The following is a 14,009-nucleotide window of genomic DNA, read 5'->3' on the forward strand; positions in this document are numbered from 1 at the left end:
AAGTCCTCTTATTCACAAGTTCTTGACTCGAATACCTTGTGTACCCATTCATCATGAGTTTCTCTCTATAATTTCTGAAGTTAGTCTACCTGAATGTTAGTTTCCAAAAACTCTGTTAGCTGCATCTGGATCTTTGGTCCAGTTCCAACAGAACAGATGGCTATTTGGTTTCTTCTAAATTTGTCAGAATTATTTTCTTAATATGATTTTTGTTTTTCTTTTAGCACAAGAGCAAATGGGTCCTAGGCACTTGCCTTCACAACAATGACTATACTATCTAATCAATTAATTAAACGAGGCAGAGAAACGTGTCACAAAAGGATTATGAGCACCAGTCTCTTTGTGTTGATTGCTAGGAGTTGTCCTCAGACTAGTGATTAAAGCACTGACAAGTGATCGACTCATGCAGACTGGTGCCTGTACTCTTTTTTTCAACCTATTTCTCTGCCTCCATTTACTTATTAAATTACTCTGTTTGTTCTGTGTCCTCAAATAATCTTCGACCCTGATGTTGATAGCTTTGTGCATCCATCCTACGGATTGGTGGTAATCATAAGCTATTCATGTTGTTGTTTATTTATGTATGCACATTCACCTAGAACCTTGGCTGATTCCAAGTATTGGATGTAAATGAAACCCCTGCAATTTTTCAATAATGGTCAAATGGGTATGGAAAAAATCTAAGATTGCTTGGGATGACATAAAAAGCAGTGGGAATGGGATGCCTCTTCTAAAGGTCCTGTAAAGATAATGGTTACAGGGCATTATTTACGGTCAATCGTGTAATTTACCAATGGTACCTCAGAATGTCGGGTACTATTGCACTCCAGTTGGTTAACCATTTGGAGTTATATTCTTGACTCAAATGTGGTTAGGTAGGTGGAGAGCAGTGTGAAGCCTTTTCTGAGCTAACTGAGGTATCCAAGGGTTACTGGGCAGTATTTTCTGTGTGTACTGTCATTTACCACTGATATCCCAGGGCCACAACACAATCACTCCAGTTGGATAACCAAGTTGCAGCTTTTAAGTACTTAACTTACAGGATAGCATGAGCAAACAGGCAAGCATTAAAGGGGCAAAAACCTCACACACAGCCAAAGAGCAAACACTGACCTTGTGGCCTGCTGTCACCGCTGTTAAAATTTCTGCTAACATGAAGAACTTCCACTTAGGTGCTCCGTCTGACCCTTGCCCCACTACGGATTCACCAAAGGGCTCCTACTGTTCAGGTAAGCCCTAATGCCCATCCTCAGTGCCTCCACAGGCCCCAAACACATTGACAGCGTCGGAGGAGATCGCTGCGAGGACCAGGAAGGCCATTAGCTGCCGTGAAACTCGAGGTTCAAATAAAAAACACCTGAGGTACAGTTTCGCGATTGTACTGAATCCTACCTACATGACCGACCCCGCCTGCAATTTCAGTTAATCCCTCAACTGCAGCAAGACTAGTACACCCAAGCATCTAGAACGCATGAACCAATCTGTGAAGGTTCTCCAATGCCAAGTAAACAGAAAATCCTTCGAGACCCCGAGTAAAGCAATCACCACCCTTGAAACCTACCGAAATAAACACTGACCCACCCCGACTGTTCAAATCACCTTACAAAATATTTCAGAGTGCTCACCCTGTCCTGATGATGATCTTAACTAAGTAAAGATGAAAACGTCGTCGACCCCCAGTGAAAATCCCCTCATTGTACATATTCCTTGCAGATTTCTTTTTGTTGTTTATGTGATATTTCGTATATTGTTCGCTTCCACTCTGTCACGTTACACACCTTGTCACTTATGTGAGCACCTGAACGTATCTTCAACATTTGATTCTGTTACATGTGATTTAAATACTACACATGTTGCCCTACTTATCCTGCTCCCTCTTGATTTAGTTTCTAGACCAAATCACTCAGTGCTCTCACTTGGACCTATAGGCCAACCCTGAACCATTGTCTCTCTTACATCCTCAGGCTTAGCTACATTACCGGACACCTGGAAAAAGGCCCCGTTAAGCCCTAGTTTAAGAAACCATCCGCTTAACAGCCACGCTTTCAAACTGCAGACCCATTTCTCTCCTACCATAGCCGCTAAAGGTCTTTGAGAAACTAATCAACCGACTCCTCACCAACCACCTGCCCCTCGACACAGCGTAGTCCTGATTCAGGCCCAAACGCAGTACAGAAACAGCACTCATTGCCGCCACAGATGACATCTTCATGATCATTGACAGAGGAGACATAGCAGCTCTCATTCTCATGGGCCTCCCTGCAGCATCTGATATGGTCTCACACCCCATCCTCGTCAGGTGCCTGCACTAGATTGGCTTCCAAATACCCACTCTCTGCTGGGTCTGCACCTTAATGGATAGAACACAATCTGTCAGCGTTGCATCGTCGTCCCCGGAAGCCTGCAAAATTAATCTTTGGTGTGCCTCAAGATTCATTGCTGAGCCCCACCCTCTTCAACGCATACATGATCCCTTTGGCCAACTTCATCCGAACATTCAACATCAACATCCTCTTTGACGACACACAATTCATTCCCTCCCTTTTGGACAAGAGACGAGACAGAAGTAGTGAACTTTGAGAAGAACATCTGACCATGGAACTTCAACTGATGGCTGACCAAACTCGGACACACACCCATAACCAGCACCCACTGCAGGAACCTCGGATTAATCATCACATCAAATTGAACATGACTGCACACAGCAACCGTGTCACTGCATCCTGCATCCAAACCCTGAAGATGCTGAAGAAGATCTTCAAATGACGTCCAAGCATAACAGAAAAACTGTCACTCACTTACACACTATTCTCCACGATGTTTGACTACGGAAACACATGTTATGAGCGGATCACCAAGCAGCTCACTAGAACACTACAAACCAGTCAGAACTCGGCAGCCAGACTCATCCTCAACCTCCCACGCATAACTCACATCACACCACACCTCAGAGAACGGCTCCTGATCACATACACATCAATTTCAAACTCCTCACACACACATTTCAAAGCACTACACAACGTAGGTCCCACCTATCTGAACAGTTGCATTTCCTTTCACCAACCATCCAGACAGCTCTGCTCCCCAGGACTCCTACTCGCACACATCTTATGCATACATAAAACCTGATCAGGAAGACAGAGGTTCTATTTCAATGCTGCTTTAAGCGTGGAATGGCCTCCCATCCACATTAGGGCTTCTTCCTCTCTTCTTGATTTCTGCTGGCAGTAATGTAGCTTTGGTAAAGATAAGGACTTTTAATGATAGGTATGTGAATAGGTAAGTTAAAAATCATATAAAGAATAGGCTGAACTAGCACATTCTGGGACAAAATTAAGTCCATACATGTTATTGTAGCTCCGTAGCCAGCAGTAGATTTTTCATTCATTGGCTGCTGGCCAGTATTGCCCACTCCTCCCCCCCATTCTTTTTTACCTCTATATTGAACATTTTGCATTCACTATTAGGGAAGACAAAGAGATTATTCCATTTCAGTTTAAGGATTATGAGAGGAAAGTAGCATTGCATGCAGATGATATTGTCCTCTATAATAAAGACTCAATCAAGACATTGGCTCTTCTAGGAAAAATCACAGAGCAATTACAGAAACAAACAGAACGAAGGCAGGTCAGACCAAGCTTATGTTGGTCTTCAGCCCACATTTTTAACGGTTTTGTTGCGCCGCTCACCTGTACCGCACTGTGCTGCCCCTGTTCCGCCACAGCTTGTGACGTTTGTGCAGAGGGTCATAGCACCACCATTTTAACTTTCACAGAAGCCCTGAACGCAAGAGGTCAGCGCTCCACTCGCTGTCGCTTGTCCCGCCCACTTCCCTTCACTCAAAAGAAAGTGCACAGAGCGGACGTGCAGCGATCACAGAAACAAACAAAACGAAGACAGGTCAGACCAAGCTTATGTTGGTCTTCAGCCCACATTTTTAACTGTTTATATTGTCCCGCCCCTGTACCGCATTGTGATGCTCCTGTTCCGCCACGGCTTGTGCCGTTTGTGCGGAGGGTCATAGCACCACTATTTCAACTTTCACGGAAGCCCTGAACGCAAGAGGTCAGCGCTCCACTCGCTGTCGCTTGTCCCACCCACTTCCATTCACTCTGAAGGAAGTGCACAGAGTGGACATGCAGCGATTACAGAAACAAATAGAACGAAGGCAGGTCAGACCAAGCTTATGTTGGTCTTCAGCCCACATTTTTAACTGTTTTTATTGCGCCGCTCTCCTGTACTGCATTGTGCTGCCCCTGTTCCGCTGCGGCTTGTGCCATTTGTGGGGAGGGTCATAGCACCACCATTGTAACTTTCACAGAAGCCCTGAATGCAAGAGCTAGCTGTTGCTTTCCCCGCCCACTTCCATTCACTCAAAAGGAAGTGCGCAGAGCGGACGCGCCCCAGAGGCTTGCCAAAGGCAGACCCCTCTGCGCCTAACCGCGTCAGACCGCCGCCAGCCACCGGCCACTCTGCCCATTTCTCTCCCGACCACCCTCTTCCCTGACAAACCACCTGCAAAGCCACAGCCCAGTCATGGCTATTTTACAATACACCAGTCAAGAACTCCACTTGCTCAACAAAACATCTCCCCCTGTGGTAGGCATTACCCCTTCTCAACCGACTGTGAAACCCACGACTCACAAAAAAACTCTTCATACAGTGGCCAGCCCTCCTCAACAGGCATCTAACCACAACAACCTAACTGGTAAATACTGCAACGCTCGCTCTCTCCCAAAACACGCCCAGAAATCTGGTCTCTACTAGACTCCGAGAAATCAGACCTCTCTCTTATTACTGAGACATGGCTGCATGAGTCTTCTCAGCCCGATATCTCTATAGCCCTCCCCCATGACTTTCAGCTGACCAGACCGGACAGAAGTGATAAAAGGGGCGGAGGCATAGCCATAGCTTTTAGGGCCAATACCAAACCACACACTGTCAACACCCTTCAAACAGATTGGGGTGAAATCTGCATTTTTTAAATAAATAGCTCTACCAAGGGATCTTGGAGAGCCACCTTACTTTATCGACCTCCCCAGGCAATAAAGCCCACTTTTCCAGCCATCTAACAGAGGCGATTGTACCACAAGTCCTAGCTGCCGATAGCTTTCTCCTATTGGAGGATTTGAATTACCATGCAGAACTTCTATCTGACCCGCATTCAAACAACCTTATTTCCAGCTTAAACACTTTAGGTCACAATCAATTGGTGACTGGTCCCACCCACATAGCAGGTCACACCTTAGACCTCTTATTCACCAACACTCCCCAGGTGAAGGTCGACCGACCAACCAATTTCTGTCCTATGGTCTGACCACCACTTACTAAAATTCCATATACAGGGAATTCAGATCTGACACGACCCTATGAAAGAACCTATATTTAGCAGGTCCTGGAATAAAATAAACTTAGATTTCTTTTCCCCTCATTATGTCCCTCCTTCCCCATCAGAATTGGAGCTCCCCAATGAGGCAGCTAAATCCCTTGAGGAAGCAATCTGCCAGATCCTGGACAGAATCGCCCCGAGAAAAAAAGTCAAACGCACTCATAAACCTTCCCCCTGATTTACTCCAGACCTAAAAATAGACAAACTAGGTGTTAGAAGGGCAGAACATAAGTGGAGACACAAAAAAATGCCGTATATAGACAGGACTGCAAAATAATACACCAGCGCTATATGGACCACGTTTCCGCAGCTAAAAAGATCTACTTAGGTGACAGAATTACTCAGGCCTCTAACTCCCACAAAGAATTGTACAAGATTCTTGTTAGCCAACTCAGATCGCTTCGCAAGAGTGGGTTGACTCCCTTTCATCCTCCTTTGTAAACAAAATCAACAATATTAATAGGTTCTTCCCTCAAACAACCAGTAAACCTCTAACAGAGAGACACGCCGATAATCACCGTCCGCATTCCAACATTCTCAGAGAATTTCACGCAGTCACTGAGGAAGACCTCTCATCCACCCTTACAAGGGTTAAATGTGGCTCTCCTACGGACCCAGTCTCCTCTCAGATTATGTCCAAAATTGAACCATCCATCCTTCCAAGTCTGGCCAAACTCTTCAATCTTTCATTATACCAGTCTATTGTGCCTTCAATCTGGAAAGAGGCCATAGAAGAGACCCACCCTAAAGAAGTCCTCTACAGATCTGAAGCAGCCCAATTACTACCGACCTATCACTCTCCTTCCTCTCTTCGGGAAAGTCCTAGAATCACTGGTCAACAATCAACTATCTAAACACTCAGAAAGCAATAACCTGTTGGACCCCTCTCAATCTGGGTTTCGGACTTTTCACAGCACCGAAACAGCCTTACTGGATATAGTAGATATCAGGCTTTCTCTTGATGCCAAACAATCTGCCATCTTGATCCTACTTGACTTAGAGGCGGCTTTCAACACCATTTCCCAATGCATTCAATTAGAGTGCTTATGGGAACTTGGTGTTGAGGGCCTTGTACTGAGCTGGCTCAGGAGTTACCTGACTGACCGTACATCTAAGGTTCAAATAGAAGCCTTTAGCTCCGGTAGCCAACCCATTGACAAGGGTGTGCCCCAGGGATCCATCCGAAGTCCCTCACTCTTTTTAATCTGTATGTATCTCCTTTAGCCAAGATCATTAAAGCCTCTGGCTTAGAAACAGTGTCGTATGCGGACGACACTCAACTGCTAATCAACCTTGGACCAGATCCCACGATACTAAATACAGATTCAAGTAATGCATGGTAGACATTAATGATTGGATGACAAACATTCATCTCCAACTTAACGCTGGCAAACCGAAATCATACTCTTCGGAAACGCACAAAAGTTGTGGACCAATGACTAGTGGCCTTCCACCCTAGGTTCTTGTCCTTCACCTGAGACGCCAACACGCAATCTTGGAGTCATAATTGACAAAAAACTCTCTATATCTGACCATGTAAATCATGTCGCTCGCACATGCTATGGACTAGTACGTAGCCTCCGAAAAATCTTTAAATGGGTCCCACTGTCTTCTTGCATGCCACTAGTGCAGGGATTATTAATAAGCCACCTAGACTATGGCAACGCCTTACTAGCATCCATAAACGAAGAACACTTAACAAAGCTCCAGGTCCTGCAGAACACAGCGGCCAGACTGGTTCTTAACCTCCCATCACCCCCACTCGCCCTCGGCTCCCAACCTGAAGACCCTCCACTGGCGTCCAATCAGGAAGCAAATCAACTTTAAAATCTGCTGTCTGGTAACTAAAACCCTTAACAGACAAGGGCCCCACTATCTAGCTAAGAAACTGAAAAGACATCAGCCAGCCAGAACTCTTCGATCTGCTAGTAAACAACTTCTAACTGTCCCGAAGATCCGCACCGTTAAGAAGGGCTGCAGATCTTTTTCCAAAATTGCCCCTATGATACAACACCCTACCTCTGCAACTTCGCATCGAAATCGATCATAAAAAATTCTCTAAATCCCTCAAAACCTGGCTATTCTGAGCCCATCCCGTCCAGATGGTTTCCCCTTCTCTTCATTCTCTAGGTTTTTTAGCACAGGCTAGCACTATGAGACCTTAGGGTGATTATAAGTGCTCAACAAATTCCATAACATAACATAACAGAAGCCTTAGGAAAGTTTTCAGGATGTGTCCTAGTGCAGCGTCTCAACAACGCCGGAATCCAGGGGAAGGCACCGGAATGGATCATCTCCTTCCTCGACGGAAGAACACAGAGAGTCCGCCTACCACCGTACAAGTCAGAGGCCTCCGAAGTCATCTGCGGCGTCCCCCAAGGATCATCTCTGAGCCCCACCCTCTTCAACGTCTACATGAGCCCCCTCGCGGCCATCGTACGCAAACACAACCTCAGCATAATCTCCTACGCCGACGATACCCAGCTGATCCTCTCCCTGACGAACGACCCCGCCGCCGCCAGAGCCAACCTGCACGAAGGGATGAAAGAGGTAGCCGAGTGGATGACGACCAGCCGCCTGAAACTGAACTCAGACAAGACGGAGGTCCTCATCCTGGGCTCCTCACCCTCCGCCTGGGACGACTCCTGGTGGCCCCCCGCCCTGGGCACCGCACCCAAACCGACAGACCATGCACGCAACCTGGGCTTCATCCTGGACTCCTCCCTCTCCATGACCAGGCAAGTCAACAACGTCTCCTCGGCGTGCTTCAACATCCTACGCATGCTACGGAAGATCTTCTGGTGGATCCCCACCGAGACCAGGAAGACCGTCACCCAGGCCCTCGTCACCAGCCGACTGGACTACGGCAACGCCCTCTACGCCGGGACCACCGCCAAGCTCCAGAAGAGACTCCAGCGGATCCAGAACGCCTCAGCCAGACTCATCCTCGACATCCCACGAACCAGCCACATCTCCGGACATCTGAGAGACCTTCACTGGCTCCCCGTCAACAAAAGAATCACCTTCCGCCTCCTCACCCACGCACACAAAGCCCCTCACGACCAAGGCCCGAGCTACCTCAACAGCCGAGTCAACTTCTACGCTCCCAAACGCCACCTCCGATCAGCCAACCACGCCCTCGCCGCCGTCCCCCGCATCCGAAGAGCGACTACAGGAGGAAGGTCCTTCTCCTACCTGGCCGCCAAGACCTGGAACTCCCTCCCTCCCGACCTGCGCCTGACCCAAGACCACCTCTCCTTCAGGAAGAAGCTGAAGACCTGGCTGTTCGAGCCGTAGCGGCACCCCCCCCCCCCCCCCCCCCCAGCGCCTTGAGACCCTACGGGTAGGTAGCGCGCTCTATAAGTGTCAATGATTGATTGATTGATTGTCATAAATAAAGATGAAACAGTGGTGACGGGGTGACATGTAGAATGTGTTTGGATTTCTAAACATAATAGTATTCGGCATCTCTAAAACAATTGTGACCCAAAAGTTGGAGTAAGGTTCAAAGTTGAACTTGCAAAAAGTATTGAAAGAGATGGATGACTTATTGTTAAGATGACGGTACCTCCCACTCACATTATATGGAAGGACAAATTTAAGACAGTCATCCTCCCTAAATTGACTTTCCTGTTTGATAACATTCCATCACAGTTTCACAAAGAATATCTTGCTAGGATACAGGGCATGTTGGGAGCTTTATCTGGTCTTCTAAGGACCCCAGACTAAGCTGGCAGAAAATGAAAAATATATTTGAAAAAGGAGGGGCGGCTTTCCCAGCTGTCTTACTATGTTATATATTACTCTTTCCAATTCAGGAATAGTAGCATGCTTTTGTCGGCTCCCCATAAATCTGGTAGGAGGATATTATATGCTGCTATCTTGGGTTCAACAGGGTAGGATACATTTCTTTATACATTTGGGATCCAAATGCTTTGTAGGATGTACGGCTGAAGGTTTTGCAGGTATTTGCAGAAGTGTGGTTCTATATTAGAAGAACCCTGGAAATAGGTTACTACTAAGAGTATGCCCTTATTCGGAATTCACCCAGGACTCCCACTTTTCTGGAGTATAAGCTCAAGTTTTTATGATTGAGGCTGGTATCACATATTGGGATCAGTTAAGTGAGGACAAAGGGGTAATCGCAAGGGAATCTCTGTGTGAAAAAACTAATGGTGATGTCTTGTGGTTTAAGCATCAGCAGTTAGATTCATGGGGGGGCAACACAAAAGTCGGTGGCTGAGAAAAGGTGGGAGCATGAAGAGCGGGCACAGGACACTTCACCCTTAAAAAAGGAGATTTATTGTTGGTATTGGGAGCAGTTGGAGGCGGGTGATTAAAGGTGTAAAATCCCTCTGCATGCTTGGGAAAAGTGCCCATCAGCAGAAGGGCAGCCCAGTGTATGGAATGAGTCTTTATGCTTATTATGTACCACAATTAAACCAGCAGCCCTCAAGGAAAACCACTTCTTCATGCTCCGCAGAATTTATCTGTCCCCAAAGAAGATGGCTACATTTGGAAAAGGTCCTGTACCACGCAGTAACAGATGCTTTGGAGGAGAAAGTTGATGATGTCCATATGTTTGTTACCTGCTCCAAGTTGAACACTTTTTGGGAGGGTGTATCTAAGGCTGTCTCGGTGCTAGAGGGTCATTAAGTGGTAGTTAGTCATCTGTTGATCTTGTATTGGATAGATCCGCAACTGACCTCAATCATCATGTCAAGTGTCAGGAAACTTTTTTTTTCTTTGATGTTGCTTGCTAGGAGGCAGATATGTATAAAGTGGCTTCTGGAAACCCTTCCTACCCTGTATAGATGGTTGAAGGCAGCAGATGAAGTGTGCAGGTTAAATTTGGACTTTGTTAGTAACAATAGGAGCTCAACAAGTATATGTACTTGTTACACTAGATGGAGAGAAGGTAATCAACCCCCTCAGGTCCAATGATTGAGTTGGTTGGTCCTAGGGGAATCAGTTGGAGTTTGGTTTCCTCTAATCTCTGCACTGGTATATTCGGCAACAATTGTTCAGATGGTAAATGGACGCATCTCTGGTTACCATCAATTTTTATCTATAAGCGAATGATGACCAAAAAAATATATGTTGAGCCGTAGGACTTTGGCCAGGGTCAACTCTGGGATCTTCAGGCGGGCTAGATCTTTATTTTGTAAGAATTTGTTTCCTGCAACAATGCTTAGGATGTGGGAAAGGAATATAGATACTGCCATTCTGTACCGAATTCTGATGCTTGGAAATGCTTGGGCACCACACCATATAACTGAGTGTGCTGACCACTCAGCAGCTAGGTCTTCCTGCACTCAAAATAAAAGGCATTGCCACAAAAAATATAAAAGTCATAAACAAACCACACAAGTACCACAGTCAGTGATGGCATGTCAGTGGTGCTCATTTGACGATCTAACGGTGAGGTCACTGGTGGCTGCTGGCTCAGGTAAAGTCTTTGATGTCTAGGTAGGAACAAAGTCCAGAGGCAACTGAGTCCATGTATCAGTTAAGAAGCCAAGTAGTCCCTGTTTTTTTCACTGAACCAAATGGAAATAATGAGGCAGTTCCAACCAATAAATGTCAAGGATGACGTTTGGAGTCATGTATTTCATATCTATTAGACATCTGTTCGACATGGGCAAGAGTTTTAGTGTTACAGGAACCCTCCATAGTCACAGTAGTCCCAGTTCTTACTGATAATTGTCTTGTTAGTGAAAGTTTTGACTGTGACTTCAGATGCTGATATGCCTGAACAATTTGAACTAGGAGGATGGTTCGAACTTGTATTACAGAATATTAGGAACAGTAATATTGTGCTAAAAGAATATCCTTGAAAAAATATAGGCAGCCAAACTGTTCTGGTGGTAAGTATAAAATAAATATTAGGGGCGTGACTTTGTAAAGAACCCAGAGGCAGTGCCACAAGCCCCAGAACACTCTCTCCATCTGGAGGATGCCAAGCGGATGCTCATAAGCTGTGGGGCCCACCACAGCATGGAACGCACCTTTGTGAAGGACACAGTGGCAGAACCCAAGCCCCAAAACTCGCTCTACAGGATTTGCGTCGAGCAAGCGCTCATCAGCAACGGAGCCCACAGTGGATTTGCGATGCGCCTTTGTGAAGGACTCCAGGGCAAGACCACAAGCCTCAGACCGCTCTCTCTTTCTGGAGGTGGGGCCTACAGAATTCATGCTGAGCAGGTGCTTATCAGCAGTGGGGTCAACCGTGGCGCGAGACACGTCATGGAAAAGACTGGGCCAAGAGCTGGCCTGTCTGCGCCTGCTGTCAGTGGCCGGCCGAGGCTGGGTTGGGCCACCCCTCTTGGCCTTTCATCTCAACTTGTGACTTTGTTGGAATTCTTTTGGCACTTGAAGGCCAAATCATGGGTAAGAGGAATCTGCAACGCAGTCGCTATTTTCTAAGGGCCGACCCCTAACCACCAACCGCTATAATAAGATTTCTTCCAAAACCTACAGGTGTTCTTAACACTGAGCTAGAGCGTGTGAAAGAAAGGTTGGGTGTAACTAAAAAGCTCTTCCTATGGGTGTGGCCAACGGTGCTATACTGGGCCTTCCTTTTCCACTCTGTGCTCTTATTAAATAGCCAGTAAAGGAGGTTTCTAATGCCTGTGTTTTCAATGGGAATCTAATGATTGACAATAGTAATACCCCAACTGATAGTACTGAAAATATGGCATCGCCCCTACTCAAAAAGAACAAAAAGGCACCAATCGGCCGGCCGGCCAGTCGGCCTGCCAAAGCATGCATCACTAGACAACCTGATAGTTCTGAAGCAGTATCGTTCTCAGAGACCAATGCAGCTCCATCGAGGAGGGGTAGTGTAGTAGCTACATTGCAATCAAATGCACCAAACCTAAACCAAGGAGCGAATCTAATACATTCTGTGCTTATCTATGGTTTTGAGCCAGCTCAGGCTTAATTACTTAAACCTGATGTACTCAAGAATATAGATGCCTCACTTAAGCAACTAATAGATCAAGGGGTCCCTATGGCTGCATATAATTGCATGGGGGCTGTGGATCCTTTATGCAATGTTATTGTCCCTAGATTAGGGCCAAGCCGTGCAAAAAACTTGAGAATATGGTGATTGACACCGTGGCAACACAGATTACTGCCTAATCTGCAGATGCCATTTTATTACATAATGATCCCAAACATCACTCCCCCCCCCAGCCCCCCCCCCCCCCTCATTCCTTTACACATATTGTGCATGTAGGCTAACTCACGGATCTGATGTTGCCAATAGGTACAGGTTGAGGCTGAACCAACTAGTGAGTCTGGAGTCCAAGTTGGCAACAGTGGGTCAGACATGCATCAGTAGGGCCCGTCCAGCTACTAGCTCTATGCTTACATCAGTCCAGGCAGTGAAGATCATAGCCTCTCCAGTGTCTGCCCATCATGATACATCTCCCTGCCATTAAGGAGGTGTGTCACTTGGATGTAAATTCTATTATGGCCATGGGTCAGATATTGCGAACTGGGAATGCATCGCTCTTTACTGCACAGACTGCAGTAACTGTGTCAGATTCTGACGGTTTATTTTGGAACATGGCCGGCCCTTTGAACAAGTTGACCACTGCTGAATGGAACGAGCTGATAAATAACTTTCATATTGTGTGCCTGCAAGAGACTAGGCCTACGCGCCGTACATATTGAGTCATCTTTTTTTAATACAAACTTGTTAATTGTTCTTAACCCTTTGAATGCAGGCAGAATTCCCCCGCGATGCGGCAAAGTTTTACGCGTGCGCGGATCGGACGACTCGTGGCCATCCGTCTCACACGCCCACCGTGACGTCGGACGGCCGGAGGCCCTCCGCCACATCCAAAGGGTTAAGGAATTCTGTATGTTTGATATTTAGGAGGCGTGAGCATGAGTTAAGTACCTGTTTCCCTGACTCATGGCCATTTTGTTGTGCCGTTAGTCTGCGGTGCATAGCAGTCTAGCCATCTCACGTCCGGCCCTTCTTAACACGGCTGTGGCGCTTACGTGCTGCTTGTGCGCCGAAGGCAAACCCAAGCCCGTCTGCTCCGGGCCCAGGATCTCTGCCTCTCAGCACCAGAATTTTTTACGGTATGGCTCTCAGCAACTAATGTCACTCCGCCCGGGTAGTATGAAGGGCTGCCTAACTGACATGGACCCAATGGTATACTCTCTGTGTTGCACTGAATATTCATTTGCACTTCTATCACAAAACCCTTATGAAACATGTGCTCACTTTTCCACGAGCGACATGGATGAGAGGGTGAAGGAGAACATCAGGGACTCCTTTCATCTTTACAGTATTAACTGTCGCTCTCTACCTAGACATCAACAGGATCTGTTTGAATTCCTGGAAGAAAAGTCCCCAGATGCTCTGTTTCTCACAGAGACTTGGTTAAATGAGTCTTTGATACCAGACTTAATTGCAGCCCTTCCCCCAAGTTATCTGATGGTAAAAAGGGACAGACAACATAAGATAGGTGGTGGCATTGCGATCATTTTTAAAAGCAGTTTTAAACGCAAAATTGAAAATCTCTCTATCAAAGACTGCATAGCTTCCTTTTCTCGTTATCCCCGTCACACAACTTTACGATTTCAGGAGCATTGATCTACT

The 14,009-nt window shown here is 46.4% G+C and overlaps 1 protein-coding gene across 3 annotated transcripts in view; it reads left to right on the top strand.

The window, feature by feature from the left end:
- Positions 1 to 14,009, top strand: part of PARP4 (poly(ADP-ribose) polymerase family member 4) — a 2,216,130-nt gene that overhangs the window by 46,077 nt on the left and 2,156,044 nt on the right. The window lies entirely within an intron of this gene.

The sequence above is a fragment of the Lissotriton helveticus genome, chromosome 8 (assembly GCF_964261635.1).
Source record: "Lissotriton helveticus chromosome 8, aLisHel1.1, whole genome shotgun sequence".
Lineage (NCBI taxonomy): Eukaryota > Metazoa > Chordata > Amphibia > Caudata > Salamandridae > Lissotriton > Lissotriton helveticus.